Raw genomic sequence first — 17,841 nt, 5'->3', positions numbered from 1 at the left:
ACAAACAATGGCCATTTGGTGCAGTCATTGATGTGGGCCGGTGGTCCAGCACCTGTTCCATGCAGACAGGTGCTCTGCAGCAGCAGGAAGTATAATCATGTGTCAGCTCTGTGCAGGGGAGTGGAGCGGGCTGCACCCTAACTTACACTACACCCGATGATCAGGGTGGATAAAACCGGCACGATGAGAAAGCATCGCCCTGTCATTAGTGCTGTGCACACGACATAACCTGCAAGTTTCTCTTTATCTGTGATGTGCGGGATTCTACATATTCAAGTACACAAAGGGTGGCAACCAATATGGCTACTGCAGCATTGTCACCCTACTTTCCTGAAAGTTGGAGTTCACCCAATCATCCTGATTGTTATTCATCTAGGATGTAGGACATTGTAAGCAGATTTACTCTTTAACAGAGGCAAACTAATGACCATCAACTCAGCTTTCCAAAATTGCTGGGGGGAGGGGGGAAACATCTATAATAACCAGATTTTGCCCCATCTACCCCATTGGCACAAATTCAATCTTGTTAAAACTTTCCAATCACGAGGGATCAAAAATTTTTGGGTGAAGAATGAGGTGGTGTCACAAGACCATGCCGCTTCTCTTATCTAAATATATAGTAGCCATAACAAGAAGTGGTGGGGGCAAGGATTTAAGGGGTTAAACTAAAAATAGCTTGAAAATACCCATATTCTCGTATGCCAACTGTTCGCTAGTGGGAAAGCGACAGAGAGCGGTGACAGATCGTGTAGGTGCGACTTCGGTTCACTTTGATTTAGCCCCTTAAAACGGATACGCCGCCTGGCGTGGACGCTCTTAACGAGGAGCTTGTTAACGCATTATAAATGGGCTGCGTAGATGCCCGCCGTTTTCTGAGCAGACCCGGAGCAGAGCTGTGCGCTTGTTAGCCAGACAATGATGAAACACGTGGGGACGCACAAGGTCACCGATCGCTGAAACTATACGGCCTACCAAAATAAACTGTGCTGGTCGTTATAGGGGAATCCTTACAGTAATAAGCTTTTCCTCGAAGACGGGAGGAAGGTACAGGTGATAAGTAATGTATTATGTGGTCTTCATGACATAACACAACTATAGTAGACTTTTTCTACACGTTTCGAGAATGAATTGATCAAGCATCACTGTTTGTGTCAGATATAGTTTGTTCTTCAAAAAATTTTTTAATTGTATTGTATTCTACCATCAATCTGTACCCCATGGTATCCCGAAAAATTAAGCCCATTAATATCCCATCTTATCTCAGTGTGCCCAAGTGCATAAGAGTTGTACCGCCTCAATCCCTTCACTATTTCAAAAGGCGAGTCAGGGCCATACAAGAGCTGTGGCCAAGCTGTGAAGCGCGTGGTGAACTGCCATGGACTGTTCATCGGGAGCTTCATGGATTGGGATTCCAGGACCAAGGAACGATACTCAATCCTAAAGACAAAGAAGAAGAAAAAACCTCCCTCACCTCCTCCAGGTTGTTCAGATTTTTTCTATGCTTTGATTATGGGACTCTTCTCCTAGCATGTATATTATTGGCATATATTACCCACTACGGGATGCTATTGATGGTCTTTCTTGTGCCCTTGTTTATGCTCTTCTACGCCCTCAGTCTTACATGCAGTTTTGAGTCCAGTACATTGTATTAGGACTGTTTTTTTTTTTCATTTTCACTCGTATATTTGTGTCCTGGATCGATGGGGTCTCTGTCACATTGCTCCCCCTTTTCATTATACTGTATTAATTCTGAATAAAGACTGTCATTATTTATTTGGCTGTATCTGCTTCCACTGTTTTTGGGACTCTATATTTTTTTTGGGAAGTGTCTATTATTTATTGTCCGTCCCCCTTTTGGTACTCAAATCCTAAAGTCACCACATCAATCATCAGAAAAAGTGTAAAAATGGAAATGCATTTTGGACCCCATAATATATGTGGAAAGTGGAAATGAATTTTGGACCTCACAACTATCTATCTATCTATATATGGAAAGTGGAACCACATTTTGAAACCTATAACTACATATGCAGTGTATAAAAGGAAAAAACACATTTTGGACCCCATTACTACCTTATATACATATAAAATGTAGTTAATGGTTCCAAAATACATTTCCGCCTTCCTTATATGACATATAAAGCAGAAATGCATTTTAGCCCCCATAAATACACATATATGGAAGGTGGTATTTTGGACCATAAAACTATATAAAAAAAAATAGAGTATGTTGTGTAGTTATAAGTTCCAAAATGTGTTTCCACGTTCAATTTATGTAGTTACGAGGTTCAAAACGCGTTTCTGCATTCTATATACGTAGTTATGGAATCCAAAATACATTTCTCCTTTCCATATTTACACCGATCCAGCTGATGATTAAAATTATAAACTTTAGGATTGTGCATGACTACTTGGACACGAAAACCCAATCGCCGAAGCTCCCAGTGAACAGTCAATGGCAGCTCACCACGCGATTCTGAATTTTAAAGATATATAGCTATGTCGAAGAAAACAAAGAAAAAAAACAAACCCATACAAATATGTATCTCGAAGGCTATAAGGACGTCAGAAGTTGCCTCCAACTTATAAGGAATCAAAACGGATTAGAAGATCGCCTTGTTTTTAATGACTTTAGACCAAAAATTGGGAAAAGTGGCCCTAAAAATGTCAGAGATTTTCCCATTCCATGTACAAGGTTTTGTAAGACATCTTGAGTTTCCCCCAATATGGTTCACACAAACAATGAATAACAAATGTCGGGTGGTGTGACTGAGCCCATATTTAGGCTTTCCTTCCACTTTATTGCCTTCATGGCCATCATTGTGGCCGGTTGTCATTGAAAACTGCCTGGATGACTAGCCATGTTTAGTCGCATTGGGTGGGAGGAGGATTGGAGACATGTAAGATTATCTACGACACATTTATATCAAACTGTGTCTTACCAGAAAACTTTGCCTTCTCATAGCGTCAAGAACACATGCAGATTCCCACCCAACCACTGAATTAATTTGACGCCCCCATGCAGATGAATCACTATCCTGCTCAAAATAACAGAAAAAAAGCGCTTATTTATAGATAACAAGCTCTGTGACACTGCAGAGCTGGCCGTCTACTTGGCTGATGTGACCCCCCCCCCTACAAAGAGGACATCCTTCTTTTCCAGACCCCTGAATGACCATTCTGTTAACTATACGATTATCACCACAGATGAACAAATGGCAATTTTGCCAATTCCCAGCATACAGCGCTGGCTGCTTTGAAATGTATTTTGACGTTTATAAATTGGTACCTTCAGTGAACAAAAAAAGCAGCCATATTCGCTGTCACCCAGCTTTCCCAGTAGCGGCTTCCTTTGCATAAACACAATGGTCATAGATGACTACTCAAGGACTTTACTAGGGATTTTCTTAGATTTAAGCTGGAAGTTAATACTACAAGTTTACCTAATGGCTGCTACCACTACTGCAATTATTTGCCTCAGCTGCTGCAGAACTGCTCAGAAACGCACAGATTCTTCTTGTCCCGTAGCATGTAGCTCACGATCCAGGCATTTTCTGCCATCACAAAATCCTTAAGGTCAAAGAAGACGAAGAGGTTCCCATGAATAATTTAGGAACCTTGTGGGCTGGGGGGGTGGCTGGAAACTCAGCCGCTCCATACAGATGTTAATTACCAAAAATGAGAAATTATCGGCGATGCTAGGTAGACAGCCTTGGCACTCAGCGGGTAGACGGCCTGCTGATGTCACGTAATAGAGGGGACAAGATGTTACCGGGCGGCTGACGGAATCTTGTCAGCAGCTGCTCTCGACACAGGGAGCTGGCAGGTACGGACGCCAAGAATCAGCGTGCCGAGATCTCCGAGCCTGTTAACACTTAAAGAGCAATGCCGACCTTAGTGCTAAAATCATACTGTGGGTATAATAGTGTCTCAGGTGGGTACGGAAGTTAGTTCCAGTGCTACAATACCACAAGTGCCCCCCAAAAAATGACCTTACAAAAAAAGTGTGGTGCTCGGGCTGAAGACATACCAGAACTAAATCGGTTTATCGGCAAGCTGTGCGGAAACCAACATTACCCCCATTGCCGTTCCCATAAAAGTGGTAACTCAACTTCTTCCTATTTGTTTCATCATTGTGAGTAGGCCCCAAAAAGTCAAAGAGGGCCCAAGGCTGCCTCCCCCTGGCAAACACGACATTTTGGAATCTGGAAAATAAGGGTGACACCGAATTCTGTAGCCCAGAAAGCAAATTTTCATGGCTACCTAGTTTTGTCTGGGTGCTGTATTACTAGACAGACTAGATCCTGTATTTTTTAGATTTTTGGTGAGGTTTGTGACTCACTCCGGGAATATGTCGATGAGTCCCTTTCCTAAATCCCGGGCAGTCATAGTGAGGAGCGGCAGATAATCTGCTCCCTGTTAGCTGATAGCTGCCAGGCCGTGTCATGGAAATATGTGACGGGGCCAGACTGGCGTCACATGAAGGCCACTGCAAGAGCGGCCTAAGTAGCAAGGCACCACTTAGGGATTCCTGCCAGTTTGTGCCCATGGCAACTACTCGGCTACTTGCTTAAATAGCAATTCCCCCGGTGAACAGACTGCAGATTTCTAGTTGTGAACTGAGTGACGACTGAAAAGGCCTAAAGATTACCTTAGATACGCCACTAAGCAGATTTACCATTAGTTAATAGAGGATATCTGAAAGATGAACTTGTCGGCCATCTTTATTTGATTAGTAACGCCTGATAACACCAGAAATAAAAAAAAAAAAATTACATGGTGTTTCAATGAAGATTCAACTGGCTAGATTGTCTGCAAGACTGGCTCCGTCTGCAATGGCCGCCATCATGGAGACCTGGACGCAAGCGGAAATAAGCAGCCGATCTGAGGCGAGTAGAGGTGTGGAGCCCATGGCGGCTCCCACACACACCTACAGTCACATCTGCTCATTGCTGCATATTAAAGTCATGCTACAACTTTAAGGATTAGAATAAATCATCGCACGTCTCCACCCAGTGTTTCCCAACCTCTCCACGACCCAATGGGAAGAATTCCCTCCAGCCGCCGTTCTTCACATCTTCTATTTCATCATACTGCGAACTGCACTACCAGAGTGGGGGCAAAGAAAGAAACTAAGGAGACAAAATTCCAAATTTCGGGACAGAAAATGGCCCCATAGATCATTTTGTGGCACATTAAAATGATATTTTTTTGGTGCCATTAAATATCGCTGAGTGCTTTGCCGGATGTTGGTTATGTTGGGACGCCCTTCATCCGTTACCCAGAATCCCTTGAAATGTCACTTTGCGCAGAAGGAGCCATGTTTTTTAGCCATGTTTTGTGTGAATGCAGTAAATGAATCACCACAATCATGGCAGATTGTGACTAAGACGTAGAAATAATTAATACAAAGTCATCTTACAAAAGAAGCAGGGTGTGTGAGAGTCTGCGGGGCTACACCCCGTGAGCCGAGCGGTAAACAAACAGATTACACCACGGCCCTCACCGATCCTTTCACGCCTGCACTTTCCCATTTACTGGTAGCTCAAAGAAAAATATATTTAAAAAAAATTCCTTTAATCCAGAATGTCCAATTATACGGCGTCGGTCAGAAACATTACGGCATATGCTCAGGGCTTGATTTACAGAGGCGGTAGCCATATTTATTGTCTCTTTGGCTGACGAGTATTGATCGCACATCTCTCGTTAGGCGATTGTTAAAAGCCACCAGACTGTAGCCCAGGTATTGACGGTCCCTGACGACTAAACCATTTGTCCCATTAATTAAGACGCCAAGGTCAGAGAGCGCCCCCAACGGCTACCCCGGCCGACATCAATGAAGTGCAGCTCAAAAAATTAATGAAAAAAAATAATGGCCGACGCATAAGGACTAACTTCTTAAAGTGGCAGACATATCCACATAGGTTTTCTTACATTTGCAGGATTTTTCAAGCAGATTTCAGAACTATAAATAAATAACATTTAGAACGATCCATTTTCCCTCTAAATCAATTAACCATAATTCTACTTCCCGTTTTACTTTTCCAATAAAACGCCTTATGTCTTGGTCATGTGACGCCCATCACATAACTACGGCCATAAACAAGCAAGTTTGGTTCCCATATAAACCTTATTTGGGGAAACTATAACATCCCTTTAAGTCGTTAATAACCAATAGCATCAATGCTTTCATTTTCCCACTTCAGGTTGTGACATAAAAGCTGCAGTTTGATTGGTTGCTGTGGGATAACTGCTAAGAGGATAGCAACCAATGAAATCACAGGTTTTATTTCCTACCGCATGCTCAAAATTAGTAAGCTGAATTCTTTTCACCCAGCTTTTCTAGACTCCTGTAAGGTAAACCCACCCGATTAAGCGTTGATATGGGGTTTGGGGGTGTATTAGGGAAAAACTGGACCAATTCTCCATTTTGGAGCCTAAGAAAGCTTACCGATTCAGCAGATTCGGTTTTCAGTACCATCTCTATGCTGATGACACCCAATTATACACCTCTGCTCCGGACATCACCCCTGCATTACTACAAAAGACCAGTGATTGTCTTTCTACTGTGTCTAACATTATGTCCTCCCTCTACCTAAAACTGAACTCCTCGTCTTTCCTCCCTCCACTAACCTACCTGTGCCCGATATCGCCATTTCCGTTTGTGGCTCAACCATTACTCCCCAGCAACAAGCCCGCTGTCTTGGGGTCATTTTTGACTCAGATCTTTCCTTCACTCCTCACATCAAATCACTCGCTCGTTCATGTCATCTACACCTCAAAAACATCTCAAGAATCAGGACTTTTCTTACCTTTGACTCGGCAAAAGCTCTTACTGTCGCTCTTATTCATTCTCGTCTGGACTACTGCAACTCTCTACTTATTGGGCTCCCTCTTACTAAACTCTCCCCTCTCCAATCCGTCCTGAACGCAGCAGCCAGGATCATATTCCTCGCCAACCGCTACACCAATGCCTCTTCCCTGTGCCAGTCATTGCACTGGTTACCCATCCAATATAGAGTTCAATTTAGCCTTATCACGCTTACCCATAAAGCGCTCCATGCTTCAGTACCCCCCTACATCTCCTCCCTTGTCTCAGTCTACCACCCTACACGTGCCCTCCGTTCTGCCAGTGACTTAAAACTAAAAACCTCCATAATCCGAACTTCCCACTCCCGTCTCCAAGATTTCTCGCGTGCTGCGCCAATTCTTTGGAATGCACTACCCAGGACAGTTCGATTAATTCCCTATACCCACAGTTTCAAGCGGACCCTAAAAACCCATTTCTTTAGACTGGCGTATCGCCTCCACACACTATCTGTCCATCCCAGTTGTCCGTCCCAGTTTTCCCCCATATTAAAATCTTCTTCAATTTCAGGTTCATACCAACCATGCACTTAATAGCCTCGATCAGGACTGTACACATACTGGCAGGCGACCAGTCCATGTATTATTTATCCTATTTAGTATATCAAGGCTGCATTATACAATATGTGTACATTCTACCTTTTGTGTCTCCCCCATTTCCTCATAGACTGTAAGCTTGCGAGCAGGGCCCTCACTCCTTTCGATATGAGATATGCTTATTCTGTATTGTCTGTATAAGTCCCCCCTAAAATTTGTAAAGTGCTGCGGAATATGTTGGCGCTACAGAAATAAAAATTATTATTATTATTATTATTACCGACATCCGTTTTGGCAGCCATATTGGTTGTCACCCAGCTTTCCCAGTAGCAGCGGTAAAGCAGCTTGCCAGAAGAGGGCTCCTCCACTTACTGGAGATATTTCTTTACTTTACATTATAACATCCCACAGAGAGACACCATTAATTCTTATTAGTAGCGGGTGCCGTGACCCAGATAGAGGAGATCCGAGTGGAAAGCGAGAAACTCGGAGGGAGGTGATTATTTCAGGGATAATTAATATAATGAAGCCGATGGTATTGTACGGTGCCTGCGCCCGCCGCTTCTTTGCCCACCGGATTAGCTATGCCTGTAGCAAGCCTGAAGGCCGGGGCTTAATAAAAAGACTGCAGTCACCGCTTCCCTCCTCAGTGGGACAGTTTCCACTTCCACCGGCCAAAAATAGATTTCTCCATTCGGCTGCTCATTTCAGGGAGGTGGGAAGGCATTGTGCGATTCCTAGTCACCATCATTTTTGACGGGCAGCAAACTGAGGCCTGATCTGATCCACAATGTATGGCTGCTCTGTCAGCAGAATAGTGAGTGCAGCTCTGAAGTATTATACAGGATGTAACTCAGGATCAGTACAGGATCAGTAATGTAATGTATGTAGACAGTGACTGCACCAGCAGAATAGTGAGTGCAGCTCTGGAGTATAATACAGGATGTAACTCAGGATCAGTACAGGATCAGTAATGTAATGTATGTACACATTGACTGCACAAGCAGAATAGTGAGTGCAGCTCTGGAGTATAATACAGGATGTGACTCAGGATAAGTAATGTAATGTAGGTACACAGTGACTGCACCAGCAGAATAGTGAGTGCAGCTCTGGGGTATAATACAGGATGTAACTCAAGATCAGTAATGTAATGTATGTACACAGTGACTGCACCAGCAGAATAGTGAGTGCAGCTCTGGGGTATAATACAGGATGTAACGCAGGATCAGTAATGTATGTACACAGTGACTGCACCAGCAGAATAGTGAGTGCAGCTCTGGAGGATAATACAGGATGTAACTCAGGATCAGTAATGTAATGTATGTACACAGTGAATGCACCAGCAGAATAGTGAGTGCAGCTCTGGAGGATAATACAGGATGTAACTCAGGATCAGTAATGTAATGTATGTACACAGTGACTGCACCAACAGAATAGTGAGTGCAGCTCTGGGGTATAATACAGGATGTAACTCAGGATCAGTACAGGATCAGTAATGTAATGTATGTACACAGTGAATGCACCAGCAGAATAGTGAGTGCAGCTCTGGAGGATAATACAGGATGTAACTCAGGATCAGTAATGTAATGTATGTACACAGTGACTGCACCAGCAGAATAGTGAGTGCAGCTCTGGAGGATAATACAGGATGTAACTCAGGATCAGTAATGTAATGTATGTACACAGTGACTGCACCAGCAGAATAGTGAGTGCAGCTCTGGAGTATAATACAGGATGTAACTCAGGATCAGTAATGTAATGTATGTACACAGTGACTGCACCAGCAGAATAGTGAGTGCAGCTCTGGAGGATAATACAGGATGTAACTCAGGATCAGTAATGTAATGTATGTACACAGTGACTGCACCAGCAGAATAGTGAGTGCAGCTCTGGAGTATAATACAGGATGTAACTCAGGATCAGTAATGTAATGTATGTACACAGTGACTGCACCAGCAGAATAGTGAGTGCAGCTCTGGAGTATAATACAGGATGTAACTCAGGATCAGTAATGTAATGTATGTACACAGTGACTGCACCAGCAGAATAGTGAGTGCAGCTCATGAGCACAAAGCAGGATGTATAGTTAAGGGGTACATCTCAACCATCTCTCTTGCCACTTTTGCACCAAAGATATAACATAACAGTCCTGTGGCTGGAAAGTAGATCTTATAATAAATTATTAAACAGTACAATAAAAAATATGTGCATAAATTAAAGGTTTGTCCATCTTCAAGGACCCCCTACTCAATTTAGGCATCTTTATTGTGACCTATTTTCTCATATCCATACGGCGGTAACCATTTCCCACTGTAATAAGAGCACTGATTAGAAATATCTCTAAGCAACAATATCCAGAGACTACGACCTTCGGGAAATTGTATCTTGGTAACCGAGGAGGGGTCTCAGGGGAGATTTCCCCACCAACATCACCCCTGGTGTTCTGCTGTAGGGGGAAGGGATACAAATTAAAAAAGATTTAGAAAGTTGGGGATCACCTGAATAATAAAAAATGAGGATTCTACATAGGACCTAAGGTAATATGTCCCATGTCCTTCCTCCCTACAGAACACTTATTGTAGGAAATCTGACGGGCAAGCTCAGCCTGTTACAAAACAGAGCCATCAGCGGCTACAAGCAAACAGGACAACAAAGTTCATGTCAGATATTTAGATTTATTTCCTTGTAGATTGTAAGCAGGGACCTCACTCCTAATGTACCTGTTTAGACTGTCTTACCTTGTATTGAATTTACTGTCTGTATCAAAAAGACAATACCCCACTTAATTGTAAAGTGCTGCGGAATATGTTGGCGCTATATAAATAAAACTTAATAATAATAATAATAATAATATGTCCGGTTTCAACCTAAGTGGATGGGAATATGACAAAATAGGGTAAAGATGTTAAGATGATAAAACAGTGCCCCACTAGATAGGAGGAGATGATGGGAAAAGGGAGTGAGTGAGTTTACCACTGTAAAATGAGGGATTCATGGAAGGCTCAAGTCCCGGCATATAGACGACGCCTACAGGGTCCCGGCATATAGACGACGCCTACAGGGTCCCGGCATATAGACGACGCCTACAGGGTCCCGGCCATATAGACTACGCCTACAGGGTCCCGGTCATATAGACGACGCCTACAGGGTCCCGGTCATATAGACGACGCCTACAGGGTCCCGGGCATATAGACGACGCCTACAGGGTCCCGGCATATAGACGACGCCTACAGGGTCCCGGCATATAGACGACGCCTACAGGGTCCCGGCATATAGACGACGCCTACAGGGTCCCGGTCATATAGACGACGCCTACAGGGTCCCGGTCATATAGACGACGCCTACAGGGTCCCGGTCATATAGACGACGCCTACAGGGTCCCGGTCATATAGACGACGCCTACAGGGTCCCGGTCATATAGACGACGCCTACAGGGTCCCGGTCATATAGACGACGCCTACAGGGTCCCGGTCATATAGACGACGCCTACAGGGTCCCGGTCATATAGACGACGCCTACAGGGTCCCGGTCATATAGACGACGCCTACAGGGTCCCGGTCATATAGACGACGCCTACAGGGTCCCGGTCATATAGACGACGCCTACAGGGTCCCGGTCATATAGACGACGCCTACAGGGTCCCGGTCATATAGACGACGCCTACAGGGTCCCGGTCATATAGACGACGCCTACAGGGTCCCGGTCATATAGACGACGCCTACAGGGTCCCGGTCATATAGACGACGCCTACAGGGTCCCGGTCATATAGACGACGCCTACAGGGTCCCGGTCATATAGACGACGCCTACAGGGTCCCGGTCATATAGACGACGCCTACAGGGTCCCGGTCATATAGACGACGCCTACAGGGTCCCGGTCATATAGACGACGCCTACAGGGTCCCGGCATATAGACGACGCCTACAGGGTCCCGGCATATAGACGACGCCTACAGGGTCCCGGCATATAGACGACGCCTACAGGGTCCCGGCATATAGACGACGCCTACAGGGTCCCGGCATATAGACGACGCCTACAGGGTCCCGGCATATAGACGACGCCTACAGAGTCCCGGCATATAGACGACGCCTACAGAGTCCCGGCATATAGACGACGCCTACAGAGTCCCGGCATATAGACGACGCCTACAGAGTCCCGGCATATAGACGACGCCTACAGAGTCCCGGCATATAGACGACGCCTACAGAGTCCCGGCATATAGACGACGCCTACAGAGTCCCGGCATATAGACGACGCCTACAGAGTCCCGGCATATAGACGACGCCTACAGAGTCCCGGCATATAGACGACGCCTACAGAGTCCCGGCATATAGACGACGCCTACAGAGTCCCGGCATATAGACGACGCCTACAGAGTCCCGGCATATAGACGACGCCTACAGAGTCCCGGCATATAGACGACGCCTACAGAGTCCCGGCATATAGACGACGCCTACAGAGTCCCGGCATATAGACGACGCCTACAGAGTCCCGGCATATAGACGACGCCTACAGAGTCCCGGCATATAGACGACGCCTACAGAGTCCCGGCATATAGACGACGCCTACAGAGTCCCAGTATATAGAAGACATTTGCAACATCCCAGTATGTAGATGATGTCTATAGATCCCGGTATATGAGACATCTACAAAGTTCCAGTATAAAGACAATGTCTATAAAGTCCTGGTATGTAGAATATGTCTATAGAGTCCTGGTATATAGACGATGTCAATAAAGTCCCGGTATAGAGAATGTATATAGAGTCCTGGTATATAGAAGATGTCTATAGTGTCCCAGAATATAGACGATGTCTACTAAGTCCAGGTATATAGACGATTTCAATAGAGTATGAAACAAGCAAACCCATGACAAAGTAATGAGCTCTACAATGAGGTATCAGGATACATTCAGGATGAATAAGGGAAGACCCCAAAAAATTACCCCCTCATACAATACTATAAATCTCTATGCTACAGACTCTCACTATATCTTTAACTCTCAGGATATTACCCATATAATTATCTCACAATTGTGCCCAGGATTCCCCAACCTATAAGATGTAATTATATGAGTCAACACATCAATTTTTTTTTCTCCCAAGTCTTCATCAACGTGTTCTGATTAGAAAATAAGATTAAGCACCTAATTGCCACTCGGTTTCACCCACAGCAGTCACATTCACCATGTTAACAGTAATGACGGGGTATCGCAGACCTAATTGCAAATTTGTATTTTTTTCTCTCTCTCTATTAATTATGTGCACAGTGAATCCTTTTCATCAACAATGCCAAGTTGCATTCTCCCAGGGGCGATTTATTCTGCACCCATGGGTGTTCGGCTCAACTGTAAACCTCCGACTGGGAGCGCAGGGGTTAACCCTTGCAGTTAGCAAAGGCAAACTGGGATGTATATAGAAAATCTTGGCCTTGAGGATGGAGTGGGTGGCATGGTGACATATTGGGCATAACGGGGGTAAAAAAAAAAAAAACGAACCAAAATCATTATCTTGTGGAAGATTTTATGTATTCCAATAACTTCTTTGTAGCTAAGTTGATTGGAATCATTGTCGGACAATCTGCCAGCGACCAATGCACACTCAGCAGATTTTGGATCTCCCACAGAACTGATTGGAAAGAGTCACCCATGCGACTCATGCGATTCCCAGTCCATTGTGCTGTATCAATTAGGTCATTAATGTCCCAGATGGGACAACTCCCTTTAACTTGTAGTGACATCATCAGCCCTCTGTGATGACATCAGAGATCCTCCCCAAAAGAGCATTTAACTGGCACTATATAAAATGTCCACTGGATTTAAAGGTGGTAAACACAGATGATTGGTCAGGCCATCAGGTCTTCCGGAAATGGGTGATAGCATGGGTGGTTTTCACCTAGGGGGCTTTGGGTGAAAATTTGTGCCAATCAGCTGATACTGCAACCACAGTCGGCCCATTTGAGGAGCCCACATAGAGCACAAGGAGGCGGGATGACTCTTTCTTCTGCCCATGGATATATAGAGTTCGTCAAGGTGGGTCAATAATTGGTGCGGCTATGGTAACGACGCACTGGCAGAATGTTCATCAGAATGGGAAATTATATTGCGAGCCCCTGGGGGACGGGCCCAATGTGGGGGTATGATGATTAGAGCAGGAGATATTAAGCGATCTGCACATGTGCAAGTGATCCGGACTGGCTCTGCAGGGGTTAACAAGAGCAAACCGGCGACCTAAGCAGCCATCGAACTGGTATCCTATGATCTGTGCGTATATCGACCCGGCAGAGAGGAATATTGACCCTTCTCTCATTTCCCAAGGTCCTTTCATGTAGTGCTGGCGGGGAGGCGGCCTTCTTGCCTGTCCTTGGTTGTTTATGACTCTGCTCCATTAGGATGCTGGAGCCGCAAGGGATGCTGGGACATGAAGGAATGCTGGGAACTGGAGGATAGGAAGTTTCCCAGTGCTGACACGTGATTGATTTATAGCCGATTTCTACGGAGGAATTACAGAGAAACCGAAAATCACTAAGCTGTAAATAAGCGCCGCACAAAAAAAAGTAAGTGCGCCCATGGCCAGAGACGGCAGCACTTATAAGAGTATTATAGAAACCATTAGGGCACCGCCAGCTCTTACACACGACGGGCGTGATAAAGCAGAACCGCCGGATTTAAAGGGCCAGGCTGTCACTTTTCACATTTTTACCCTCCATAAGGGAATCAAATTGAAAATGTTGGAAGATACCATTCTTTTGTCTTACATTCCTGGACTGCCTCTACATTTCGGCAGACATTATTTCAAGGAAACCTCGAAGCTGATTGGAGAATTTGGGGGCTCTACCCTTACAGGGGTTATTCTCATCTTCGTATATTGATATTGTCGGATAGAGCTTGTAAAAATAAAGCACTTTTGCAATTTATTGCTTATAGAAATTTGCAACTGTTTTTGAGATATAAGCACTTTTCTTTCACTTACAGCTCGTTGCCTAGGAGACCGACCACCGCTGCTGTCTAGCTTGTAAGTGTCAGCACACTCCAGCGATCTTGGCCAGCTTCACAACAGCTCAGCGGGAAACAGCTTGTAAGCACTGCGCATGGCCTGCTGTCTAACAGCGGTGGTCGGTTTCTGCGGCAACCAGCTATAAACAAAAGAAAAGTGCCAATATCACAAGAGTGGATGAAAATTTTAATAAGCAGTAAATTGAAAAATTGCTTGTATTTACAAGTACTATCCAAAAATGGCCATTTAAGAAGATGGGTGTGACCCCTTTTAAGGGGCGGGACTCAGCTCATACCATTGACTCTTTAAAAGGAAATGCCTGAATATTCTCCATAGGTAGCAAGTTCAAGTTGAAATTTGGAGGTTAAACCTCCTAGAAAGGGAGTACAGTCAGGATTTATGACCAGCGATGAGAAGAAAGCTCCATCCATCACCCCTGGAGCTGCATATGTGACAGCCCGGCCCTGACATCTCCCACATAAAGCAGAAGTAGACGGCCGCACATGATGGCCACTACCTGGAAGAAGGCTTGTCCAAGGGGCAAGGCTTCAGAATATTCCCCCATGTAGTAGAAACAAAGGGTCCGATTCATCATTGCATTTGCGCTTATTATTTGTCTTGTTTTGATTTTTTAGTTGCTACTTTATTTTCTACTCGTTCGTCTGTTTTTTCCCTGTCCCCCATTGTGGGAGCATTTTTTGCTCATATGTACTCCATTTTTAATACACCTGAGATTTTAGCTTGTGCGTGATATCTTAACGAATCATGCGTATTCGGTATTTGCTCTAAAAAAATAGCAAAAAAAAAAAAAAGACAAAAATAAAAAGCGTTTTTCATTTTGCACAAAATTCATGAACCCGTGGAAGAATTAGACCCAAAAATGACAACAGGTACGACAAGACTAAAAAGGTGACAACGCAAATGATGAATCCGGCTGTAAGAGGTCACTAGGAAAGGATGGATAGAAGTGGGGGATAGTGAGAGAAATGTGCAGAAGTATGATAGATAGATAGATAGAGAGATAATATATAGATAATAGATAGAGAGATAATATATAGATGATAGATAATAGATGGATAATAGATGGATAATAGACAGATAAATATTAGATAATAGATAGATGATAGATATATAGATAATAGATAATAGATAGATAGATAATAGATAGATAGATGACAGATAGATATGATGTTGGGTGTCACGGCTGATGCAGTTGTCATGATGTCCGTTCAGCACCATACTATCCTCCCATACAGGAGCCCATTAGCCGCACGCTCCACATTATATACCAGCACACTCATCTAAATATAGCAAATGTGAATAAAACTCCAGGGGCGCAGTATAGAATGACACCGTACGGACATGCACGTCACCGGTCAGCAGAGATGAGGGGATGCACCACTACACTAATACATGACGGGGTCACCATCCAGCGTAAAAGTCCCCCAATGTCAACAGGACATACTGAGCGAGCCCTGAATACATCCCACCACTTGCAGCCATCACAGCATCCACACCACCCCCTTAAATGTCATCACTGACCCTGCAAAGGAAGTAAGTGCACCCCCTCCTCTCAGGCTGGGCCTCTATGGGGAGATCATAACACGGCGCGGCGGACGACCCCCTCCCCAAAAACAATAATAATGATGGCGTCTCATGCAGTAAACACGGCCCCTGTTAACCCTTCACCACCCACACCTCACCAGGAGGAGACCTGCAATTGTTAAGACCCCCCCCCCCCCTCTTGTCAGACAGGTTTAGAATAAATAAGTGCACCCTTCCAGGATGGCAGCCTCCACCTGACCTATATTTCCTTGGCACATGGAGGGGGGGGGGTGCACTGATTTTAACAATGAGCTATCGCTTCTTTTAACCCCTGCACAGCCAGAGGGGCCTGTGATGAGGGGGAGCATGTGCAGGGGGTGACTGCACTCACCAGAGGGGCTTCCTTCCTGCTCTTCCCAGGCTCCTGGAGGTTTCTCTCCCCTCCCTTCTTCTCCTCTTGGAGGGGAGTCTCACAATCTTCTGTCCCCCCAAAACAAGGACGCCAGCAGTAGCAGCAGCAGCAGCAGCTCAGCCCGCAGCCCCCACTGTCCAGCGCCGCCGCTTCCTCCTCTGCTACAATGTAACAATTTTCACCCAGCACGAAAAAAAAAACTCTACTGTAAAGAGCTGCTGCTTCTGCACTGACACCGACCCCGAGACTGATAGGCGGCGGAGCCAATCAGGACGCGAGGAGCGGGTGACAGCCGGCCAATCAAAGCAGGGAGGCGGGCCGCGCGCTAGGGTTAGGTTGCGCTGTTGAAGGATCGGTTGAGGCGTGTTACTGTGAATCCCTCCGCCTTAACTCCTTCACCGCCAGCCTGTGAGTGAGGAGGGATACCAGCACTACTACGTGATAAAATCCTCATTTTAGAGAGTTTTATAACAAATGGAATCTAAACTGGTATATTCCGCTGTGTGAGAGGTTCTGGGGAGACTGGCATTGCCCCTCCGTGACTTTTTTTTTTTTGGGGGGGGGGGGGGGTAATGGAAATCTATGCAAAAAAGGCATAAACCATATACATCAGATTCGAGCCCAAGACGCCATGGGGGAAAAGCGAGAAGGGCACTAAAACCAGCACGCACCAGGCTGCCATGGCAACCGTATGCAGTCAAGCTGCAGTGAACAGAGCCAGCTCTGATCCCTGCTGCGCCCCGTACACCCCAACAAAGGGTCTCATGGCGCAGAAATGTTACCACGTTGTTTCGCTGATGGTCTCGGAGCTTCTTCTTTACGTGTGACTGCTGCAGCCAATCAAAACCTAATGATTGGCTGCAGTGGTCACATTCTGTCTGAGTCAGAAGAAACTGGTTTCCTGATTCTACTGGGGACACCGGAGGGGCACAGAGAGGCACCGGGGTCTGGACCATAATTATGGGGCGGCTTTTATGACCCAGATACTGTTCATATAGAAACCCAGGGAGGAGGAGAAGCTACATCCTCTCCTACTGCTGCCACCAGCCATACACTGTGCCATGTAGGCTGGACTGAAGGGTCTGCTGAGGGGCATCACATCAGGGCCACACCGCCCCCGAGGAAAGGCGAGAGGCCACAACATGGCCGACCACAGCAGAAGTCACACTGCATCAGCCACAGGAAGCAGAAACATCCTATCCCAGAACTGAAGTGTCAGTGTCATTATCCTGTACCCCCAGTGTCACTATCCTCGACCCCCGGTGTCAGTGTCATTATCCTGTACCCCCAGTGACATTATCCTGTACCCCCAGTGTCATTATCCTGTACCACCAGTGTCACTATCCTGTACCCCCAGTGTCATTATCCTGTACCCCCAGTGTCACTATCCTGTACCCCCAGTGTCATTATCCTGTACCCCCAAGGTCATTATCCTGTACCCCCAGGGTCACTATCCTGTACCCCCAGTGTCACTATCCTGTACCCCCAG

At 45.5% G+C, this 17,841-nt stretch overlaps 1 protein-coding gene across 3 annotated transcripts in view; it reads right to left on the bottom strand.

Moving 5' to 3' along the window:
- The window catches only part of MEF2D (myocyte enhancer factor 2D), a 198,817-nt gene extending 182,195 nt beyond the window's left edge, over positions 1–16,622 (bottom strand). For all 3 annotated transcript variants that reach the window (XM_073639495.1, XM_073639499.1, XM_073639498.1), the window contains exon 1: positions 16,332–16,622. The gene's annotated coding sequence lies outside the window, so the exon portion shown is untranslated. The remainder of the gene's footprint in view (positions 1–16,331) is intronic.
- Between the last annotated feature and the right edge of the window lie 1,219 nt (positions 16,623–17,841).

The sequence above is a fragment of the Phyllobates terribilis genome, unplaced genomic scaffold, assembly GCF_046119375.1.
Source record: "Phyllobates terribilis strain yellow unplaced genomic scaffold, ASM4611937v1 Scaffold_7__3_contigs__length_470593459, whole genome shotgun sequence".
NCBI lineage: Eukaryota > Metazoa > Chordata > Amphibia > Anura > Dendrobatidae > Phyllobates > Phyllobates terribilis.
The sequence above is the reverse complement of the archived record's forward strand: the minus strand, read 5'-3'. Positions and strand labels throughout refer to the sequence as shown.